The sequence below is a fragment of the Carcharhinus amblyrhynchos genome, chromosome 22, assembly GCF_965287045.1.
Source record: "Carcharhinus amblyrhynchos chromosome 22, sCarAmb.v2.hapA, whole genome shotgun sequence".
In the NCBI taxonomy this organism is placed as follows: Eukaryota; Metazoa; Chordata; class Chondrichthyes; order Carcharhiniformes; family Carcharhinidae; genus Carcharhinus; species Carcharhinus amblyrhynchos.
In genome coordinates, this window is record NC_137345.1 from 12306753 (window position 1) to 12331062 (window position 24310).

At 44.7% G+C, this 24310-nt stretch overlaps 1 protein-coding gene across 2 annotated transcripts in view; it reads right to left on the minus strand.

Annotated features, from left to right (window-relative positions):
* LOC145356846 (solute carrier family 26 member 9-like) overlaps positions 1–15769 on the minus strand; it is a 91658-nt gene extending 75889 nt beyond the window's left edge. The window contains exon 1 of one of the 2 annotated variants that reach the window (XM_080209779.1): positions 15729–15769. The gene's annotated coding sequence lies outside the window, so the exon portion shown is untranslated. Of the gene's footprint in view, positions 1–15525; positions 15629–15728 lie in introns of those variants that run through there. The other variant, XM_080209778.1, reaches the window with a different exon arrangement.
* Positions 15770–24310: the final 8541 nt, after the last annotated feature.

Genomic DNA, 24310 nt, shown 5'->3' on the forward strand with positions numbered 1-24310 from the left:
TATTTATTCCACACTTCAATCATTTGAAAGGGCATCAAATAAACAGAAGAAATACATGTCTTTAATAGTTTCTCCACTGATTCAATTTCAACATACCGAGCAATGCTATAGATTTTATCACTCTGTTTGTTTATGCACACTTAAACACTTGACTGAATGAAGCTCCTTGATTGCTATGGGTTTAAAAGTGACTGCTGAACAAGTAACCTGTAGCTGCCTCTCATATTTCCTCCCGCTCTTGCATACACCCATTTAATTACAGCCCGAAACACAAAATTGCCTTTGTTCTGAATTCATTGTATTCTTTTCCTGCATGTGTAAACTGTGGCCATACACGATTATAAAATGGTAACAGTCTATTCCTTGTCTTTATAGAGGAGCCGGCTTGCCAGCTGTTAGATGAACCTTTCCAGCTGTATCGGCAAGTGTGTTTCTTCTGAAGCAACTCTTCAAATGCAGACAATAAACATATAACAAAACTTACTCCAACTTATAAATCAAAGGAAGGGTTTAATAAAGAAACTTCATTACTCCAAACTTGGGGTCTCGCCCTGGACCACACCAAGCTCCCCACAATTGCCAACAGGTTCTTATTTATAGTGAGTCAGCTGAGCATCACATCATTCTGTAATTTGTTCCATGGTTTACTGGGTCAGCTGACCCTCCCAGCTTGTTACCATTGGTCACATTATATCCGATTCAAAGTATCAACGATTACATTCTAACAAACAGTAGGAGGCCATTTAGGCATCTAAGCCTATCCTGACATTCAGTTAGACCATGGCTGACTTGTTTTTTAACTCAATCTGCCTGCCTTAGTCACAAAACTTTTTATACACTTATCGATTTGGACTCCCAAAAAGGTTTTGACAGGTCCCACACAAGAGATTAATGAGCAAAATTAAAGCTCATGGTATTGGGGGTAATGGATTGATGTGGATAGAGAACTGGTTGACAGACAGGAAGCAGAGAGTGGGAATAAATGGGTCCTTTTCAGAGTGACAGGCAGTGACAAATGTGGTACCGCAGGGTTCAGTGCTGGGATCCCAGCTGTTCACAACACACATTAATGATTTGGATGAAGGAATTGAATACAATATCTCCAAATCTGCAGACGACACTAAGCTGGGTGACAATGTGTACTTTGAGGAGGGTCTAAGGGACTTGGACAGACTGGCTGAGTGGGCAAATATTTGGTAAATGCAATACAATGTGGATAAATGTGAGGTTATTCACTTTAATGGCAAAAGCAGGAAAGAAAATAATTATCTGAATGATGGCAGTTTAGGGAAAGGGGAAGTGCAACGTGACTTAGGTGTCATGATGTAACAGTCACTGAAGATTGGCATGCAGGTACGACAGGTGGTGAGGAAAGCTAATGGCGTGCTGGCCTTCATAGCAAGAGGATTTGAGTATAGGAGTAAGAATGTCTTGCTGCAATTATACAGGGCCTTGGTGAGGCCACACCTTGAGTATTGTGTGCGGTTTTGGTCTCTGAGTCCAAGGAAGGACATTCTTGCTATTTAGGAAGTCCAGTGAAGGTTCATCTATCTGATTCCTAGGATGGCAGAACTGACATGTAAAGAGAGATTGGATCAACTGGGCTGTTATATATTATTTAGAAATACTTCTAAATATTTAGAAAGAATTTAGAAAGATGAGAGAGGATCTCATAGAAATATATAAAATTTTGTTGGGACTGAGACCTGCTGGATACAGGAAGAATGTTTCTGATGTTAGGGAAGTCCAGAACTCGGTGTCACAGTCTAAGAATAAGTAAGCCACTCAGGACTGAGATGAGGAAGAACTCCTTCACTCAGAGAGTTGTGAACCTGCGGAATTCTCTACCACAGAAAGCCAATTCATTGGATAAATTCAAGAGGGAGCTGGACGTGGCCCTTGTGGCTAAAGAGATCAAGATATATGGAGAGAAAGCAGGAGTGGGATATTGAAAGTGCATGATCAACAACCATCATATTGAATGGTGGTGTAGGCTTGAAGGACCAAATGGCCTACTCCTGCACCTATTTTCTATGTTTCCATATTTCTAAAGACAGGATTTCCCAACATCCTCCGCAGCGAAGGTGGCCTACCTTTGGCCGCCGACGAGGTCTTCCAGTCTTGCTGACATTGAAAGCATTGTGTACGTTTCACACCCTCTGCCACTAGGGAAAGCCCAGTGGAGGGGGAGAGGGGTGGGGTGGTGGGGGCTGCAGGGGGGAGGGTGGAGGAGGGGAGCGGGTACAAAGACAGGCCCGGAAATCCTGCCGGCAAGAGGTGTTGGAAAATTTAGCCCTAAGGTTGAAATTTTCCATTTTCAATGTTCCACGGGGGGGGAGACAGAGAATTTCAGATTTTTGCTACTCTTTTGTGTGAAGACGTTTTTCTTGACATCAGCTCTGAACAACTCAGTTTTAATTTCAGGCTATGCCTCTTTATTTGTGACCTACCCTCCTCCCCCCTGCCCCCATACAATCCTCGACCAGAGGTAATAGTTTATCTACAACATCAAAACCCTTAATCATCTTAAACACCTCAATTTGACCATCCCTTCATCTTCCAAGGGAAGGCTTGTCTTAATTAGTCTTAAGCCTTAATTATTATTTCTTGTTCCAGACAGACATGTTCAAGAAGGATATGGGTGCAGAACTGTTATTTTGTTTTCTTTTAAAGGTTGTGGCAGACATTCCTTTTGCTCCTGAAGGTGACACTTGTTCTTTATCAAACCTCGTGGAACATGCCACACTATCTACATATTGGTCCCAGTAATTTATAGTAAACAGTTTCTCAATGATATTTCCACAGTCTTGCGGTAAGAGCTCTAGTTTTACCACAGCAACAAATTGTCAGTGACTGAAACTGAAGTTAGGCATTGTCTAGCAGTTTCACACACGGTGGGGTAATGTTGACTTTGTGTGACAATAAATCGACCCCATTGTACATCTCTCCCGCACATTTTAGATTGAATGAAGCAGCTGTTGGGTTCATTGAACAGCTGTGGCCCCTGTCTCCAGTTACACTTGCGCTTTTTGAGCACATATGACCAAAAAATGGCCAATTACCCCAGACCAATTAATTCCCTAGGATGAGAGGTCATACTCTTAGGATAAGAGGTATCAAATTTAGAACAGAGTTGAGGAGAAACTACTTCTCCCAAAGGGTTGTGAATCTGTGGAACTCGCTACCTCAAAGTGCAGTGGGTGCTGGGACAGTGAGTAAATTTAGGTAGGAGTTAGACAGATTTTTAATTGGATTGAAGGATTATGGGGAGAAGGCAGGAAAATGGGGATGAGGAGCATATCAGCCATGATGAAATGGCAGAACAGATTCAATGGGCTGAGTGGCCTAATTCTGCTTCTATATCTTGTGAACGTATCTTATCCCTGATGGGAGTCAGGAGGGTGAGGCACCCCGGCTGTATTCTCTTATTCTGAAAGGATTGAGTTGGGTATCTGATAGAGGCCTTAAAGCAACAAAATAACAGGCAATGTAAACACAGATATCTCTCACTGAAACACAAAATATGGCGGTTATAATACTGAAACTTTTTGGCAAGTAGGTTATTGGAAGGTGGATTGCTTTGCATTGGGTGATTGATGCTAAGTTTATTACAGCATTGGTGAAAAGAAATTATAGAAATATAGAATGGTTGCAGTGGGGAAGGTGGCTATGGGCTGGATTCTCTGACCTTGCTGGCAACCGGGGTTCTCACTCCCGCTGCAATGAACGGAGATTTGGCCAAAATCTTCATCCTCACTGGCAGCAATGGCAGGATTGTGAGTAGTGTCATTGCTGGTCCATGAAGGAGGAATTTCCCCCGCTTGCTCCCCCCAGCTCCCCATCTCCCACCCCACCCACCCTGACCCCCACCACCCCATCACCCCTTTCCAGATTCAAACCCCCCCCATCCCCCCATCCTCCCTGTCACTCTCCTGCCTTTCCACCATTCTCAAAGAACAAAGAACAAAACACAGCATGAGAAACAGGCCCTTCAGCCCAACGAGCCTGCGCCGCCATTTTAACATTGCGAGTTCCCTCTTACACCCATGACCTTTGTCTACGCTGATGGCACTCCACATTGGAAACCAGATTGAGGGGAGACTAATTTAGGGACAATTGTCCTGCGAATTTCCCTCTTCAAATAATGACTGATAAAATTCTTTCAAGATGGCGCCTGAACGTGGTGACCTCTTGCGAGCTGTGCCCAGCATATCCTCTAATTCTATTTTTTACTCTCATTAACATTACATTCTGCGCCTCCCCCTTTCCTTCTCGATGAACGATACGTTTTGTCTGTATAGCGCGCAAGGAACAATACTGGATGCGTGACAATAATAAATCAAATCAAAATATTGTGTGAAAGTCCTGATAGAATCATCCTCTCAGGCTGTGCATTCCAAATCCTAACCATTGACTGTGTGAAAAAGTTTCCCCTCATGTCGCCATTGCTTCTTCTGCTATTCACTTTAACTCCGAGCCCTCTTATTCTTGATCTTTCTGCCAATAGGAACAGTTTCTCCCCACCTACTCAGTCCAGACCCAGGATTTTGAATATCTCTTATCAAATCTCCTCTCCACTTTCTCTGAGGAGAACAGCACTGACTTCTCCAACCTATCTGCATAACTGAATTTCCTCATCCCTGGAACCATTCTTATGAACCTTTTCTGCACTTTGCGTTCTACCTAAAGTGTGGCATCCAGATCCATTTGCAATGCTGCAGCTTTGATCAAACCAGTATTTTATATGAACCCCTTAACCATTCATTTGATAACATTGACTGTAATTTCTTTCCTGACATATGCCTGTATCCATAGAATCTCTGCAGTGCAGATAAAGGCCATTTGGCCCGTCAGGTCTGCACTGACGCTCAGAAAGAGCACCTAACCCAGGCCCATTGCTCCACCCTGTCCCCCTCACCCAGCATATCTACATTGGTTAAAAGATTAAAATTTATTTATTAGTGTCACAAGTGGGCTTACATTAACACTGCCGTGAAGTTACTGTGAAAATCCTCTATTCACCATACTTCGGCACCTGTTCGGGCATGTGAATTTAGCACGGCCAATGCATCTAACCAGGATGCCTTTCAAACTGCGGAAGGAAACTGGAGCGCCTGGAGGAAACTCACGCAGACGTGGGGAGAATGTGCGGACTCCACAGACAATGACCCAGAGCTGGAATCAAACCTGGGACCCTGGCATTGTGAGGCTAACCAGCATCATCAGTACATTGCACATATTGTGGTTTACAATTGTACCATTGGTCACTTGGTAACAATTGCACCTCGCTTTAGGAAGGTGTGGGTTTATAACTTGCTCCAGAGATGTGAGCACATAATCCAAGCTGAAATCCCACTGCACAACCGAGGGAGTGCCACACTGTCAGAGCTGATAGTTTTCAGTTGACATTTTTAAACAAAGCCCTGTCTGCCTTTACAGGTATTTATAACGGCTCCCATGGCATTAATTTGAAGAAGAGCGGCATGGTGGCGCAGTGGTTAGCACTGCTGCCTCACAGAGCCAGGGACCTGGGTTCAATTCCCGGCTTGGGTCACTGTCTGTGTGGAGTTTTCACATTCTCCCCATGTCTGTGTGGGTTTCCTCTGGGTGTTCTAGTTTCCTCCTACACTCCAAAGATGGGTGTGGAAAAGGTTGATTGGCCATGATAGAGGCCCCTTGATGGGATTAACAGGGTAAATAAGAGGCTTAAATTCAGGGTTTTGCGGGTAGAGGGGAGAGGAAACAGTACGGTCTAAGTAGATATTTCAGATCTTTCCTGCCCCTTGCCAATGATGTCAACAGGTCACCGATGTAGTGGGTGTGAACCTGATTTGAATGGTTTTAATTATGATTACCCCACTGCCTCAATAGATGTTAAAAACCCCACCCCGTGCCGATGTAATGTCATGTCGATGCAGTTTACAACAAGTTCACCCAGATGTGAACCTGTAGTGGGGTTATCCCAGTGGGGGAGGTTTAAGGTGAGTACAGCCCTGGGGAGAGGTGGACATGGCCAGGTAGTGGCCTGGCGGCACTGCCCCTTGGCACAGGTTGGCACCACCAGGTTAAGCTGGTGAGCCCCAGCCAAGGTTTTATAGAGAAGGGGGGAGGGAATCCATTCAGATGTGGTGATGGTCAGGAGCGGGCAGAAGAGCTTGGAAAGTTGGGGAGGGGGTGGAGATGGGTGCCAACTCAGCCTTTGGCGTGGGAGTGGGTAGAAGATGCTGATGATCATGGTGGGTGACGAAGGGGTGTGGGTGGCAGTGGGGGAAGAGGTGGAGAACCAGCTCAGATTGGGGGAACCTCTATGGTGGGCTGGGTGAGTGGGGGAGGTTTATACAGGTTCTAATCGGAGCCCCGATCTCAGTGCAGCCGGGCATTGCTGGTGTTTTGAGGCTCTGTCTCCCCCTTGGGTGATGGTGGTGAAATAGGTGATTTTTTTTTGACAGAAGCAACACCCTGCCATTTTTTTGGTAAGTTTTAGCCCATAGTTGTGCTTACTGTACAACTCGCCTAATGTTGCGAGGGCCTTAATTGTACATCTTGGATGGACAAACTTCATACTCAGTAGCTCCAGATATGCCTCCTTTATTTATCTGGGATTTTTTTCGTTCACAAATGCTGAAATATTAAAGAATCTAGGTAGGGAATGAAGAATGTGTTGTGGCACATATTTTTGCGTGGCACACCTTGAAGAAGGATACCACAGCTTTAACTGTTTGTAAGGAGAATCGTCAGCATTTGAACCGGGAAGTGCAAGGGTAGTTCCGTGATGGAGAACGGGCAAGAAGGTGGAGGTGAGGCTGAAACGAGATCAACCACGATCGTATTGAATGGCGGAGAAGGCTCGAGGGGCTGAATGGCCTACTCCTGCTCCTAGCCCTTCTGTTCTCTGATGATGTGCTGACAGTGCATTCCACAAGCGTACCTCACTGAAGTAAGCACAGACTCGTGATGGCACCGGCTTGGTATTCCAGCAATTTGTGCTGTTTCGGAAACCTGCGCCCAAAACCGTATGTGGACCTTTTTAAAGTTCTTCACTGTACTACTGTGAATTAATCTTCTGGTAAATGCCAGATTTTGCTGTATTGCTTTGTGCTTCACTTTGGGAATACCCCACTATTTAAAACCAGTGTTTCTTTATTCTGGTTCGAGGGTTTAGCTTTGTCTAGGTGAGACCTACAGGTTAAAAATTTTTATCATTTTTCTGACTTTTCATACAGCACTTTCTGTGTTATCTTTGGAGTGCTGTTTTTTGCAGCTGTCTGCGTTGTTACATTGTAAAACATAATTTGCAGGAATATTTTTATCACAGTATTGTTGTTTCCTGCATAATTATGATATTAAATCTTCTAATGGCACTCGCTGCATTCGAAAGAGGGAGGGGGGTTCACTAGAAGAGAAGAGGAAGTAGATTCAGATGCCTGATGCTAGACTTGGGCAAGTTCCTCGTCAACGTGGCAAGTTGATCCGTCCGTGTCTGAAATCCTCAAGAGGGAGGCTCCCACCCAGCTCCCCTGCACTCCCACCCATCAGTGTGCCGACGCCTCGCTTTTCAAATTCTCATCCTTGCTTTCAAATCTCACTGCAAATGGGGATGTTTCGAACAAGGGTGGCACGGTGGCACAGTGGTTAGCACTGCAGCCTCACGGTGCCAGGGACCCGGGTTCAATTCCGATCTTGAGTGTCTGTTTGTGTGTAGCTTGCACATTCTCCCCATGTCTGCATGGGTTTCCTCCAGGTGCTTCTGTTTCCTCCAACAGTCCAAAAATGTGCAAATTAAGTGGATTGGCCATCCTAAGTTGCCCCTTAATGTCCCAAGTGTAGGCTAGGGGGATTAGTGAGGTAAGTAACGGGGATAGGGTCTGATTAAAATGCTCTTTTGGAGAGACTGTGCAGGTTTGATGGGTCGAATTGCCTGCTTCTGCGCTGTAGGAATTCTATGTTCTGTGTTTATTCTGTACGACAGTGTGGAGTAAGACATGGTAACAGAATTAGAGAACTCTAATTTCTAAGCTATTCTTCTCCTCATTTGCCACTCAAATTCAGCCACAGCACTATTTACAGTCATGTAAAACATGTAGGTTTGTTGTAACATTTATTTAAATTAATGATCCAGATATAATGATTTCCTCCAACTCCCCTTGTACAATAATTTCTACACATGCAGCTGAGGGACTGTTTGTCAGCGGAGAACTCTCCTATGTTTTTTTCCTCTTAATAGAAATCTTATCAATAACTGTACTTTATCTCAGCAAAACATTCTTTAATGAAATGCCTCACGTCCCGATAAAATAGATTTGAATAATACTCATATGGAGATAACTAGCAGGGAAGTTTTTACAAGAATAGCCCCGAGATCCTTCTTGCTTACTTGGTAGAACCAGCACAGTGTTTCAGACTGTGGGAGGAAACCAACGCAGACGCGGGGAGAGTGTACAGACTCTGCACAGAGAGTGACCCAAGCCGAGAATTGAACCTGCCGCTGTGAGGCAGCAGTGCTAACCGCTGTGTCATCTTATCAAGGAAACGGAGGCTTGGAGATAAAGGAAAGATAGTAAAGAGGAGCCAAGAGGGAGTAAAGGGATACAGAGGTTTCAGTTTGTGTGTTCCTGTGTTAGCGCTAATAGCATGTAGAAACTTTGATTGGTTCCTGCAACCTACAGAAGCTCCAACAACGTGGCAATCACAACAGTGATGTGGACAGGGTACACCTAGGATTTCTTCTGTGGGTCACAAAATAGTCAGAGGTCTGGGAGCGACTCCCCCACCCACTGTGGTGTCTGATGTTGCCAGGAGAATTTGTCACCTTGTTCATATGCCTCCATTTTAAAATTCCCATCCGTTATTTTCAAATATCTCCGTGACTTTGCCTACACTGCACACCACCCCCACCCCACCCATCTCTGTAATCTCTTCCTTGAGCATTCCCAATTTTAATCACTCCATCCTTGATGGCCGCGCCTTCAAGCATCCAGGCCCTAATTTCTGGCATTCCCTCCGTGAATATCTCCAACTCAAAGAACAAAGAACAACAAAGACACTCTGTGACTCTCTATCGCTCCTTCCTTTAAAACACTCATTAAGTCCATTTCTTTGATCAAATGTAGGATAATCTGAACTAGTAGCTCTTTAAAATGCACCAGTTTGGCACCAGCTAGGGTGTTGTGCCCAATTCTAGATGCAGCCCATTAAGAGAGATGGGAAGGCATTAGACAGTGTATTAATCTTGCCAAGATTAGTCTTCCATCACCAACACCCTTTATTTACAATGGAAATAAGATCCTTATTCTGCAGCAATAGTGTGCAGGTTAAGCTCCAGAGTCCTCTGGCCTCAGGGATGCCAGCTGGGTTTAAACCACTCCCTCCCCACCCACTGCTGCTCCCTATTGGTTGCGGTTGTTCTCCTTCCAGAAGGAAAGGCTTGAGAGGAGATTTCACAGAGATGTTCAAAATAATGAGGGATGTGGACACACTTGATAAAGACACTTCCCATTGGCAGAACAGCCAACATCAGAGGACATCAAACTAAGGGCGATGGCAAAGAACCAAAGTACCTGAGGAAACATTTTATTAAGCAACAAGTATTTGAGGTCTTATTGCACAGCTTGAGAGGGAGGATTCAATTGTGGCTTTCACAAGGGAATTGCACAAGCACCTGGACGCAAAACATTTGCAAGGCTACGGGGAAAGGCCAGGGAGTGGGTTTAATTACATTGCTCTTGCAGGGAGCCAGCACGAACTCAATGGGCCAAATAGCCACCTTTCGTGCTGTAGTCATTCTAAGATTTCTTATCTGACTCACTATCAATGTTTTCTTTGTAACGCTCCTGTGATGATATACGGGCAAAAATATGAGGGCACTTTACAGCCTTCCAGACTCAACACTGAATTCAACAATTTTAGATCATAACCTCTGCCCCCTCCCCCATCTTGTTTTGGTTTCCTTTTCTTGTTCACTTTTCTTTCTCAATTTTCTGCTTATCCCTTTCTTTGTGTTCAGATGGTTGCGAGGCTACCATTCACACATCCTCCAGACGCATCTTCTGTTTTTCCACTTAGAAACATAGAAACCAGAAGCAGGAGTAGGCCATTTGGCCCTTCAAACCTGCTCCGTCATTCATTTTGATCATGGCTGATCATCAAATTCAATATCTTGACCTTCCTTCCCCCATATCCCTTGCTCCCTTTAGCCCCAAGAGCTATATCTAATTTCTTGTGAAATCAGACAATGTTCTGGCCTCAACTATGTTCTGTGATAGTGAATTCTACACATTCACCATCCTCTGGGTGAAGAAATTTCTCCTCACCTCAGTTCTAAAAGGTTTACCCCTTATCCTTAAACTATGACCCGTAGTTCTGGACTCCCCCACCATTGGGAACATTCTTTCTGAATCTACTCTGTCTAATCCTGTTAGAATTTTATAAGTTCCTATGAGATCCCCTCTCACTCTTCTAAACTCCAGTGAATAAAATCCTAACTGACATAGTCTCCCCTTGTATGACAAACCTGCCATCCCAGGAATCAGCCTGGTAAACCTTTGCTGTACTCCCTCTATAGCAAGGGCATCCTTCCTCAGATAAGGACACCAAAACTGCACACAATACTCTAGCTGTGGCCTCACCAACACCCTACACAATTGCAGCAAAATATCCCTATCCCTATACTCAAATCCTCTCGCTATGAAGGCCAAAATACCATTCGCCTTCTTTAATGCTGCACCTGCGTGCTTACTTTCAGTGACTGATGTACGAGGACTCCAAGGTTTCGTTGAGTATCTACCTTTCTCAATTTACACCCATTCAAATAATATCTTCCGATTATTGCTACCAAAGCGGATAACCTCACATTTATCCACATTATACTGCATCTGCTATGCAGATGCCCATATGCTCAGTCTCTCCAAATTATATTGAAGTATCTTTGCCTCCTCCCCACAGCTCACCCTCCCACCCAACTTTGTTTCATCTGCAAATTTGAAGATAATACATTCAGTTCCCTCTTTCAAATCATTAATATATAATGTGAGCAGCTGGGATCCTAGCACAGGTCCCTGCAGATCCCCACTAGTCACTGACTGCCAATCAGAAAAAGACCCATTTATGCCTACTCTTTGCTTCCTAACTGTTCACCAGATTTCGATCTATCTCAAAACATACCTGCCATCCCATGTACTTTAACTTTGCAAAATAATCTGTTATGTGAGACCTTGTCAAAAGCCTTCAGAAAACTTAAATAAACCACATCCACTGATTCTCCTTAGTCGACTCTACTAGTTACATCCTCTTGTCCCATTACCAATCCCTTTGGTTCAGTGCCTTTCTGGTCTTGCTTACCAGCTGGGATCTTCCAAAGTCAACAGACGTTTGAATGAGTCATTGCGTCCCCTGCAGCGAGGCTGGAAAATCCCTGAAAATCCTTGTGTCACTTAATCTCCCGCCCTTCACTCTATCACTGACTTCTCCTTTAATTCTTCTTTCCATGACCCCTCCCAATCTAATTTGAAAATCTTTCTAACGTTTCTCAGTTCTGATAAAAGGTCACAAACCTCTCTCTGCGCTGACGCTGCCAGACTTAGAATCATAAAAACCCAACAGCGCAGAAAGAGGCCATTCAGCTCCGACTATAAGCCTGCACCAGCTATAATCCCACCCAGCCCTATCCCACGTACTTACCCTGCTAATCTCCCTGATATTAAGGGGCAATCAACCTAACCTAATCTTTGGAATGTGGGAGGAAACCAGAGCACCTGAAGGAAACAATGCAGACACGGGGCTGTAAAGTTCCCCAAGGCTGGAATCGAACCCAGGTCCCTAGCCCTGTGAGGCAGCAGTGCTAAATCATAGAATCCTATAATACAAAAGAAGGCCGTTTGGCCCATCGAGTCTGCATTGACTACAATCACCCCCAGCCTCTGTCCCCATAATCTTAATCTTATTAACTTCCTGACACTAAGGGACAATTTAGCAATGGCCAATCCACCTAACCTGCACATCTTTGGAGTGAGGGAGGGAACCGGAGCATCCGGATGAAACCCATACAGACATGGAGAGAGAATGCAAACTCCGCACAGACAGTAACCCAAGCTGGGAATCGAACCCAGGTCCCTGGCAATGCGAGGCAGCAGTGCTAGCCACTCACTGTGCCACCTTGGCACCCTAGTAAGTGTTTCTGGCAGTTTCTGATTTTAATTCAGATTTCCAGCAACTGCAAGGATTTGCTTCCGTGTCAGTAATGTTCTGAGTGATCTCTGTGAGAAAGTGTTGTAACAATGGTTCAGATTTCATGAAATGTCAACATAAATACATTTTGGTATCTGATATCCAAATACATCTTTAACCCTCCCATGGGGTGGCGTAGTGACGTGATGATGTGGTGCATTAGGCTGTGCCATTCTTTATGCACAATATATCAAATTTCGGCCATGCCATGGGGAATGTGATACTGAGTGTAGGTAACCGTTGGGGGACTCACCTCAGTCTTTTCTTTATCACACACTTGGGAGAACAGGCAAGAACACAGAGGAAGATTGAGGGTTCCCTCAGTCATTTACGAATGGCCTAGGATGACCTAGAGTCAGAGGGGGTGCAGTTTCCTTTAACTTGGCTGAACCGGGATAGTGACATGTGTGGGGAAGGCTGTAACCACCCTCTGTCATGGCTAGGGATGTCAGTGCTTTCCTGGGCATCTCAGTGGAATGGCATTGACAAGGAGAGCTGTGGCACTGGTGTCTACTGCCCAGAGGCCCAATGCAGTTATCCAGAAACTGCCCCGTGTTCCCATGCTAAAGAGTCAATCCCATTACTCATCACCATCATTGGTGGCTGCACCTTCAGTTAGCACTGTTGCCTCATGGTGGGCAAGGGGCGGACCATGGGCGTTGACCTCGGACAGGATTTTACGGTTTCAGGATGAGCGAGGCCGTAAAATCCCACCCAATATCCATTTAAGTGACTCAGTGTTATTTTTTGTTTCATCACGCTACTGGGAAGAGAGCTGGGTGTTTTATTATGGTGAAGATGCTTTATAAATAGGTTGTTGCTGGGTCTGGCATCCTAATACTATTGAGTTGACACTGTCCAGTAACGACCCATTGTCGCAATGTATGATAGGACCATTCAAAGGTCTGATGGCAGCAGGGAATAAAGCTGTTCTTGAGTCGGTGCCAATGAGGTGGCACTACCCGATGATAATCCAGCTGTGCCAGCCAACTGCCCAGAGCCGCATGCAGGGAAAATATCTTGCCACACAGAATGAGGCCACTCGGCCATCGGTCCTGTGCTGCCTCTCTGAAAGCTCAGTCTACTGGGTGCCTCATTTCCCCTCCTCCCCCCTCACCCAACAACATTTCAAATGATCCACTTCTTTATTTGTGAAAGGTTTTGTACAAGTGCAGTGGGTTAGCACTGCTTCCTCACAGTGCCACGGACCTGGGCTTGGGTCACTGTCTGTGCAGGGTCTGCACATTTTCCCCGTGTCTGCGTGGGTTTCCCCTGGGTGCTCTTGTTTCCTCCCACAGTCCAAAAGATGTCCCAGTTAGGTACATCGGCCATGCTCAATTCTCCCTCAGTGCACCCGAACAGGCGATTAGGGGATTTTCACAGTAACTTCATTGCAGTGTTAACGTAAGCCAATTTGTGATAATAAATAAACTTTAGATTCAGCTGTTTCACACACTAGCAAATGTTTGCATACAAGACAAACCATCTAACCTCTCTCTCTCCTTTCGGTGAAGATCTTACATCTTTGTATTCCTGACTCAACGTCCCATGGCTGAATGCTTCTGCAAAGTGGGTCAGGTGTGAAATAAACAACATTTAAAACAAAAACTGACCAAAAACTGCCAACTTCATACACGAAGAAGGAGGCAGAATGGCAGCAAATTCCTGAACAACACAACAACCTTGAGATCCTATTGCAGAGCGACATTCAGATTAAACTGCGCATTAACCTTGGCCAACAAGTGCTCTGGAAATCTAATTCAAATAGCAATATTTGCCTCCGGGAAAGCATATGAATAACGAACACACTGCCTGAGGGCGCTGGAAGCAGATTCAAAAATAACTTTCCAAGGCGAATCGGATAAGTAGCTTCAAAGGAAAACTGATCTGGGCTAGTGAGAAAGAGTAGGGAAGTGGGATTAACTGAATAGCTCTTTCAAAGAGCTGGCACAGCCTCTTGGGCCAAATGGCCTCCTTCTGCGCTCTAGATTCTATCTCCAGTTACCACAGAAAGATAACTGTAAGCTTTCAGTCAATAAGAGAACAGAGAGCAAAATGAGAGCAGGAAACAAATTAGTCTGATGTGTCCCACAGTCATAAAGAGTAAAATATTAAATTAATTTCATGTGATAAGTGACCCATTTTGCTGAACAAAATTTTGCCAAGATTATCGTAATATCTCATTAAAATTGTGCTCCAGTCAGTAACTAACAGTAAGATGGAACATGCGTTCATCATCACATAAATAACTAATGAGAGTACTTTAATTAGGGGAACCTTTCGTTAATCAATGAGGCAACAAGTGAATAGTTTCTCCCAGTTTTCTAACAAATAGATCTGACCATGAATGAAATTTAAATGAACAGCTGATATTCTTAAGTGCTGTGGGGTTTGAAGGGTAGAGGGTGGGGGGGCTGGATCACAGGGGGCTGCGCCCTCTGTTCGGTGAATTTTAATTGTCTATACTTTGAGCTATTTTCTATTCTGGATTGATACTATCTCCCCCCCTCCCCCGATCTCTCAGATTGTCCTGGACAAAGTGGAAACGTGGCCTTTGCTGTTCAGAGAGACAAAATAACCAAGTCTGTTAAGCAGTGCTCCAACAGGACCCACCACTCCATTTAATGAATACAATGTCCGAGTCCTATTTTCTGGGCTTTTTTTTAAGTTTCTAAAGTTTATTTATTAGTGTCACAATTAGGCTTACATTAACAAAATCCCTTAGTCACCACACTCCGGCGCCTGTTTGGGTACACTGAGGGAGAATTTAACATGGCCAACACACCTAACCAGGGTGTCTTTCAGACTGTGGGACGAAACCCACCCAGACATGGGGAGAACATGCAGACTCCACACGGATAGTCACTTAAGTGGGAATCGAACCCAGGTCCCTAGCACTTTAAGGCAACAGTGCTAACTGCTAAATTGTCAAAACGTGAACCTCACAGCAAAGTTTCACTCAGCTTCTTCTGCCGCCAGATCTTTGAATGGACCTGCCATATATTAAGCTGATCTTTCTTTGCACTCTGGCTATGACTTACGACACTCTATTCTGCACCCTCTCCTTTCCTTTTCCCCAATGTAAGCTATGAACAGTATGCTCTGCCTGTATACTGCACGTGAAACAATACTTTTCACTATATACCAATACATGTGACAACAATAAATCAAATCAAATCTAAGCCCCTTAGTCAGCAGAACCAAAGTTGGAATCAACATTCTTAACAACTGTGAAGAATGCGGAAAAAGAGGAGTGGACAATTGAGGCAAAGGAAAGGAAGGTGATTATCAGAAGGGACCTACCTGGTCTATATTTCAGGGTGAGGGTGGTAATACTTCCATCAACTCTCACGTTCCACCAATCTCTCCTTCAATGGGCTGCTGTCTGAACTGTAAGCACTCCCACTTGTACTGGAGCTAGGTATCTGCCTGCACTCTATTTTATAAACACAGGTATTGAGGTAGCAGCAAGCCAGGGATGACGTAACACCAGAATACCTAATTACCTGAAGCACCTTCGCAGAGGTAAATATTAGTCCGAGAGCTTTGAACCGGTTGGGATTATCTGCAGCAGAAACATTAGGACTGCGAAGAGGTGGAACTTTTAATACCAGTAGACGTTTATCAGCCTAACGCTATCTTTATAAATTCCACAATCTTTACACACATGTTGAATCGCTACCAACTTTAAAAAAAAAATAAACTATGATTTGGGAGCATGTAGGCTCTCAGAGACTAATTCTTCCCCAGTTCGCATTTTGCACCCACAGAGAGACAGAAAACAGGTTTGGGGGCATTCTTGTTTTTATCTTTCCACATCCCTCCCATGAACAGCAAGTTGCCCAGGCAGTGCCATAGCGAGCACTGTAGCCAAGGAACTCTCATTTATCCTATTTATGTCGGCACGGTTGAAGGAATTGCGCTGCGCAATATCAGCATGTGCTTGCACGGGCTAACAGTGTCCGCTATTACAACAAAGCAAAGGGAAAATCCTCCATTTGAAACCTGCGGATTTCTTATGGGCGAGTTAATGCACGACCTACATCACGGTGCTCAGTGAAGTTTGGCTAAGGGGCGAACTGAAAACAGAAACGGATAAATTCGCCATGGCCATCTTCCGTCTTTAATCAATCATTTTCCGTTTTAAAATCAGTAAATCATAGAATTCCTACAGTACTGAGAAACAAAGAACAAGGAAAATTACAGCACAGGAACAGGCCCTTCGGCGCTCCTTGCGCCAACCATTGTGCCCGATTTAACTCCCTACCCTTCCGGGGATCATATCCCTCTATTCCCATCCTATTTATGTATTTGTCAAAATGCCCCTTAAAAGCCACTACTGTATCTGCTTCCAGTACCTCCCCGGCAACAGGTTCCAGGCACCCATCACCCTCTGTGTAAAAAATCTGCCTTGCACATCTCATTTAAACCTTGCCCCTCACACCTTAAACCTGTACCCTCTAGTAATTGACTCTTCCACCCTGGGAAAAAGCTTCTGACTATCCACTATGTCCATGCCTCTCATAAGAAGGAGGCCATTCAGCCCATCGAGTCTGCACCGATCACAATCCCACCCAGCCCCTATCCAGATAACCCGACCCATTAACCCTACTAACTTCCTGGCATTAAGGGGCAACTTAGCATGACCAATCAACCTATCCTGCACATCTTTGGAGTGTTGGAGGAAACCGGAGCACCTGGAGGAAACCCACATAGACATGGGGAGAATGTGCAAACTCCACACAGACAGTGATGTCTGATAGAACATAGAACATAGAACATTACAGCACAGAACAGGCCCTTCGGCCCACGATGTTGCGCCGACCAATTAAGAAAAAAGCAATGACCCTCTAACCTAAACCAATCCCTTTCCATCCATAAACCTATCCACGGACCTCTTAAACGCCCCCAAACTAGACACATCTACAACTGCAGCAGGCAGGGCATTCCATTCCCCCACCACCCTCTGGGTAAAGAACCTACCTCTGACATCCGTCCTATAACTACCACCCCTTAATTTAAAGCTATGTCCCCTCGTGCTAGCTTTCTCCATCCGAGGAAAAAGGCTATCACTGTCCACCCCATCTAAACCTCTAATCATCTTGTATGTTTCAATAAGGTCTCCTCTTAGCCGCCTTCTTTCCAACGAAAACAACCCCAAATCCCTCAGTCTCTCGTCATAGGATCTTCCCTCCATACCAGGCAACATCCTGGTAAACCTCCTCTGCACCCTCTCCAATGCCTCCACATCCTTCCTATAATGTGATGATTTAACCCCCTACCCTTCCTCTGATGTCTGATCACATCTAATGTGTGACATTGGTCACACATTAAAGCGTTCATAAGAAATTCATTAATCCGTAGGTTTCAATGGAGGATTTTCTCTTCGCTTTGTTGTAATAGCGGACACTGTTAGCCCATGCAAGCACATGCTGATACTGCGCAGCGCAATTCCTTCAACCATGCCAATGTAAACAGGATAAATGAGAGTCCCTTGGCTACAGTGATCCAAGCCAGGAATCGAACTCGGGTCCATGGCGCTGTGAGGCAGCAGTGTTAAGCACTGTGCCACCTTGCGGCCACTAAAAGCAAATTACTGTGGGTATCGGAGCCTGAAACAAAAACAAATGCTATGAAATCTCAGCAGGGGCTGACAGTGACTGTGGAGTGAGAATAGAAGCTCTGACGAAGGGTCATCCAGCCACAAAATGTTGGCTCTGATCTCTCTCCACAGATGCTGTCAGACTGCTGAAACGATATGGCTGTTGGGGCAAGATGCAAGGAAATGTATTAGTTTTAGAATGGATGCAATGGGCTGAATGGCCTCCTTCTGTTCTGTAACCAGAATATAATTCTGTATTGGGGGTTCTCCCATGTCACCACCTCTACTTTGGCCATCAGGCACCACTTTTACTCACTGTTTGAACACGGTTATTATAGAGATTTGATTTGTTTTGTTATATGTATTGGGATACAGTAAAAAATACTGTCTCCTGCGCGCCACATGATCCAGCATACCATTCATAGAGTACGTAGGGGAGAAGGAAATGATAGGATGCAGAATATAGTGCTGCAGTTACAGGTAGGGTGGGGAGAAAGATCGACTTAATATATGATAGGGTCATTCAAAGGTCTGATGGTAGCAGGAAATGAAGCTGCTTTTGAGTCGGTTGGTAGGTGAACTCAGTCTTTTGTATCTTTTTTCTGACGGAAGAAGGTGGAAGAGGGAATGTCCAGGGTGCATGGGGTCCTTAATTAGACTGGCTGCTTTGCTAAGGTAGCAGTCAATGGATGGGGGGGTGAGGGGGAGCTTGCTGGGCTCGTGGGAGGAGGGGGTGAGGAGGGAGATTGCTGAGCTTATGGTGGGAGGAGGGCAATAACAGCGAGGAAACTGAGCCTCCCCCCCGGGGATCACTTAAATTTACCTCAATATTGAATGACGATTGAACAATTTGCTGTCTGCACATCTCTCCCAAATTTCAATTCTTTTGAAGTCAGTGGAAAATAACACATTGAGCAAGAAAACCCTCTATTTATCCCAGTCAACCCACTCTAAAAAGCCTGTGATTTACTTCAGATTGTTACTCTCAGCTCTCTTTGCATATGGACACATTTGATGCCCTTATTTTCATGCTTTCTCAATGGTGTCCTGTCACAACTTGTATCACAACTTCTAACTACAAGGAGTCATGAATGAAGCCCAGTCCATCACTCAAACCAGCCTCCCACCCATTGACACTACCGACACTTCCTGCTGCCTCAGAAAAGCATAATCAAGGACCCCACACACCCCGGGCTTATACTCTCCCACCTTCTTCTGTTGGGAAAATGATGCAAAAGTCAGAGGTCACGTCCCAACCGACTCAAGGACAGCTTCTTCCCTGCTGCTGTCAGAATTTTGAATGGATCAACTTTGCATTAAGTTGATCTTTCTCTACACCCCAGCTATGACTATAATACTGCATTCTCCACTCTCTCCTTTCCTTCTCTATGAGCGGCATGCTTTGTCTGTATAGTGCACAAGAAACAATACTTTGTGCACTATAATATGAATACAAGTGACAATAATGAAACAAATCCAAATCACAGAATACCTACAGTACAGAAGGAGGTCCTTCGACCCATTAACTCTGTACTGACCACAATCCAACCCAGTCCCTATTCTCCTAACCCATTTACCCCTTGACACCAAGGAGCAATTTAGCACAGCCAATCAACCTAACTCCTATCTTTGGACTGTGGGAGGAAACCGGAGCAACGTGTGGAAACCCATGTAGACATGGGGAGAATGTGCAAACTCCACACAGACAGTGATCTGAGGCCAGAATTGAACCTGGGACCTTGGCGCTGTTAGGCAGCAGTGCTAACCACTGTGACACCTTACTGCCCGAGGAATTTGGAAAGTGTGTACAGCAAAACATCATTTAGAAAGCGCTGCTTCCCCCTGGTTTTGTTTTCACAGCACTGCTCTGATGATATAAGCTCAAACTAGGTGCTGAAGAAAACAATCAATATTTAAAAGATTACAGGTTGCCCGATCTCTGTTTATTGCTATCTCACTTCAAAGTGAAATGTTCAACTGATGGGCTTGGCTGGGAGACAGGACTGTGGAACCTTTCGGTCTTTGTAAATATAGCAACAGGGAGATTAAGTCTTCATTAATCCTTAACGTCACCTCCCCCACTAGTGGAAGAAGTAAATCAGTCATTTGAATGATATGGGCTAACTTACAACAAGTCGAAGATAAGTGGCATCAAACATCCCCGTCACTCCAGCAGCTTAAACATGGTAGCGTCCCAGATAATCTTTGCACTTTTTCAGCTATGTTTCACTCTGGTCTTAACCAAGTACCCAGAAAGGTTCTTATTAAAGGCTCTAATCGATATTGGCTCAGTCGTCAGGACGGACAACCTCTAAGTATTCACTGTTGTAAATGTTAAGCTGATGGTGACTTTTGGAATTTTCCCATCCCGCCTACCATAGGCATCGTGGTGGCTGTGGGTGGGTGGGTGCACCACACAGAGGCCTTTTGACTTGATTTGATTTATTGTTGCCGCGTGTTTTGTTATATAGTGAAAAGTATTGTTTCTTGCACGCTATACAGAGAAAGCATACTGTTCATAGAGCAGGAAAGGAGAGAGTGCAGAATGTAGTGTTACAGTCATTGCTAGAGTGTAGAAAAAGATCAACTTAATGTGAGGTAGGTCCATTCAAAAGTCTGATGGCAGCAGGGAAGAAGCTGTTCTTGAGTCGGTCGGTGCGTGTCCTCAGATTTTTGTATCCTTTTCCCGATGGAAGAAGGTGGAAGAGACAGTGTCCGAGGTGCGTGCGGTCTTTTATTATGCGAGGCAGTGGGAAATGCAGGCTGAGTCAATGGATGGGAGGCTGGTTTGTGCGATGGACTAGATTTCGTTCACGAATCTTTGTATTTTCTTGAACGGAGCAGGAGCCATACCAAGCTGCAATACAACCAGAAGGAATGCTTTCTATAGTGCATCTGCAAAACTTGGTGAGAGTCATAGCAGACTTGCCAAATTTCCTTAGTCTTCTGAGAAAGTAGAGGCGTTGGTGGGCTTTCTTAACTATAGGTCTTCACTTTCTTAAGTATAGACTGTTGACCTCTGCAGAATTTTCCAGTTTTGGAGTGAGCACGACCGGAAGTACCCGCCCCTTGTGTCTGAAAACGGAAAGTGAAATGTGGAAATCCAGCAGCTGCTGTCTGTGATTTCCCTGCTCCTCCATGGGGCGTGCTGTTGAAATCCTCAAAGGCGGAATTCAATGGAAGATTACGGAAACCATGTGAACTCTCAATTTCTATCCTGTTTAAAATGATCTCTGATAAAGTTAAACCTTGCCGAATGAGGTGATGCCATTATCCCAGAAGACCCCTTTTGAGCGAGAGTCCTGACGAGTGGAGATTCAACCTGAGGGTCACCAGACCTCTGGCAAGAGGCAAGGTTGAGGTGGCTGGGCCTTCATGGATAACCTCAGCCATTGAATTGGGTGGCACAGTGGCCACGGTTGTTTTTCTATTCATTCATAGTACATGGGTGTCGCTGGCTGGGCCAGCATTTATTGCCCGTTCCTAGTTGCCCTTGAGAAGGTGGTGGTGAGCTACCTTCTTGAATTGCTGCAGTCCACATGCTGTGGGTTGACCCACAATGCCGTTAGGGAGGGAATTCCCGGATTTTGATCCAGCCATGGTGAAGGAACAGCGATATATTTCCAAGTCAGGATGGTGAGTGGCTTGGAGGGGAACTTGCAGGTGTTCTCATGTATCTGCTGCACTTGTCCTTCTAGATGGAAGTGGTTGTGGGTTTGGAAGGTGCTGGCGAATTGCTGAAATGCATCTTGTAGATGGTCCACACTGCTGCTACCAAGCATCGATGGCGGAGGGAATGGATATTTATGGATGTGGTGCCAATCAAGCAGGCTATTTTGTCCTGGATAGTATCAAGCCTCTTGAGTGTTGTTGGAGCTGAACCCATCCAGCTAAGTGGAAATTATTCCATCACACTCTTGATTTGTGCCTTGTGGACAGCGGACACAGTAAGAAGTCTCACAACACCAGTCCATCAGATTTATTTGGAATCACAAGCTTTCAGAGCGCTGCTCCTTCCTCAGATGGTGGACAGGATCTGGGGAGTCAGGAAGTAAGTTACTCACTGCAGCATTCCTGGCCTCTGACCTGCTCTTGTTGCCGTTGTGTTTATGTGGCGAGTCCAGATGAGCTTCTGGCCAATGGTAATCTCAAGGATGACGAAAGCAGGGGATTCAGTGACAGTAACACCATTGGGAATGTCAAGGGTCTTATTGGTATTGGTCATTGCTTGATATTTGTGTGACATAGATGTTACTTGCCACTTGTCAACCCAAGCCTGGATACTGTCAGACCTGATGAGATTTTTAAGCATTTTCTATTTTTGTGTTGATTAATTAGAAATGAATGACACATGGATGGGTACAACTGTTGTCCCTACATTTTCAGTCTTGTTTACGAAGAGCTACATATCAACTTAGTGCCAAGGCATAGCCTGGTAGATAGCATGCTTACAAGGCTGTGTGAAATAATTCTCTATCCTAGAGAATAGAGTCAAGGTTTCAACTCTGGATGACTTTTTGTCAGAGAAATTGATACTTGGCCATTGAAATTGACACTTACATGGGATTGTACTAGGTTGGAATTTCCTGGGTGGCACAGGCATGACATTAATTACTGTATTTACTGTCTTAGACTTTCCTGTTGCAAATATACTCCAAAATTCCCGAGTATATTAATTTGAATATGCTTCATTCGGCAGAGTGATGAGTCAGAAACCTCAGGAGGAGTCAATGAATTTCTCTGCCTTATCAATGATTGCATTAATTGAGTCAATATTAGCATGTCCAAAGTCAGAGAGATCAGAATTTCAAATAATTTCACTCAGTCAGTTATTCATTTGTAAAAGACTGAGCTTTGGCCACACTCAGTTACTTTATTCAGTTTTGCAGGAACATTTTAACTTACCTTCAAGTACCCTGCCTTAGAAGGGCATCGGCAACTGAAATAACTCCTCAGAGGCTGGTGTGCTTTCACCAAACTTAGATTTATTTACACAGTAAGCAAACTCAGACAGGTACTTCCTCGTAACAGATTGTAAACCCGGACTGCCTGTAACACTGACACTCCACGTTATGTACACAAGCAGGGCTACCTGACTGGACAAACCACTACTGCCTTAACCTGGGAGCTTGTACTCTAAGGTGTCCACATTGTGGGCGTCATTAAAATTGTTATGGCAACCATGGACTTCTATTGTTAGATTGGTCCATGATTTTTTATAATTCGTTTATAGGACGTGGAGGTCACTGGTTGGCCAACATCCTAGTTGCCCTTGAGAAGGAAGTGGAGAGCTGCCTTCTTGCCACTGAGTGGCTTGTTACTCCACTTTGGGGGGCAGTTGAGAGTTAACCACATTGCTGAGGCTCTGGAGTCACATGTAGGCCAGACTAGGTAAGGACGGCAGATTTCTTCCCCTAAAGGGCATGAGAGAACTAGATGGGTTTTTCTGGCAACTGACAATGGTTTCATGGTCATCAGTAGATTCTTAATTCCAGATTTCTTTTATTGAATTCAAATCCCACACCTTCCATGGCGAGATTCAAACGCTGGCCTCCAGAACATTAGCTGTGTTTCTGGATTAATATTTTGGCGATAATATCATTAGGCCATCGTCTCCCCATAGATATTTGGGCAAGGTACTGCAGTGGGTTGCCATTGCCTTCTGTAGTATGGCTGATCCAGAAACATCCTTGCTATTTTTGCCTGCTCTCAGGCATATTGGCAGGATTTACAGACTGATGCTCAATTTGTTTGGCCACATTATGAATGCACCTTCCGTGGCCCAGAGACTTCCACTCCAGACAAAGGGACAGTACCAATGCGCCACAAGAACTCCTTTCTCAACTTAGACATTTTAAAAAACATACTTATGGCATTAATAATTTAAATGGTCGAGATATCCTGGAGTGAAATTTTCTACTCTGGGGCTTAGCCCTGTGGTGATGATGGGAAGTCAGAGAGATGCCTGACACAGAGCGTAGTTCATAAGTTCATAAGTTCATAAGATAAAGGGGCAGTATTAGGTCATTTGGCCCATCAAGTCCGCTCTGCCATTTGATCATGGCTGATATGCTCCCTCATCTCCATTTTCCTGCCTTCTTCCCATAACCTTTCAACCCACTACCAATTAAAAATCTGTCTAACTCCTCCCTAAATTTACTCACTGTCCCAACATCCACTGCACTTTGGGGTAGCGAATTCCACAGATTCACAACTCTTTGGGAGAAGTAGCTTCCCTTCATCTCTGTCTTAAATTTGTTACCCCTTATTCTAAGACTATGTCTTTTCATCAAAGAATGCCCCACCAGCGGAAGCATCCGCTCCATGTCTATTTTATCCATACCTTTTATCACTTCATATACCTCAAATTGATCTTCTCTGGTTCTTCTAAATTCCGCAGATTATCGGCCTAAACCGTTCAATCTCTCTTCATACAACAAATCCCTCATCTCTGGAATCAATCTAGTGAGCCTGATGGGTAAACCC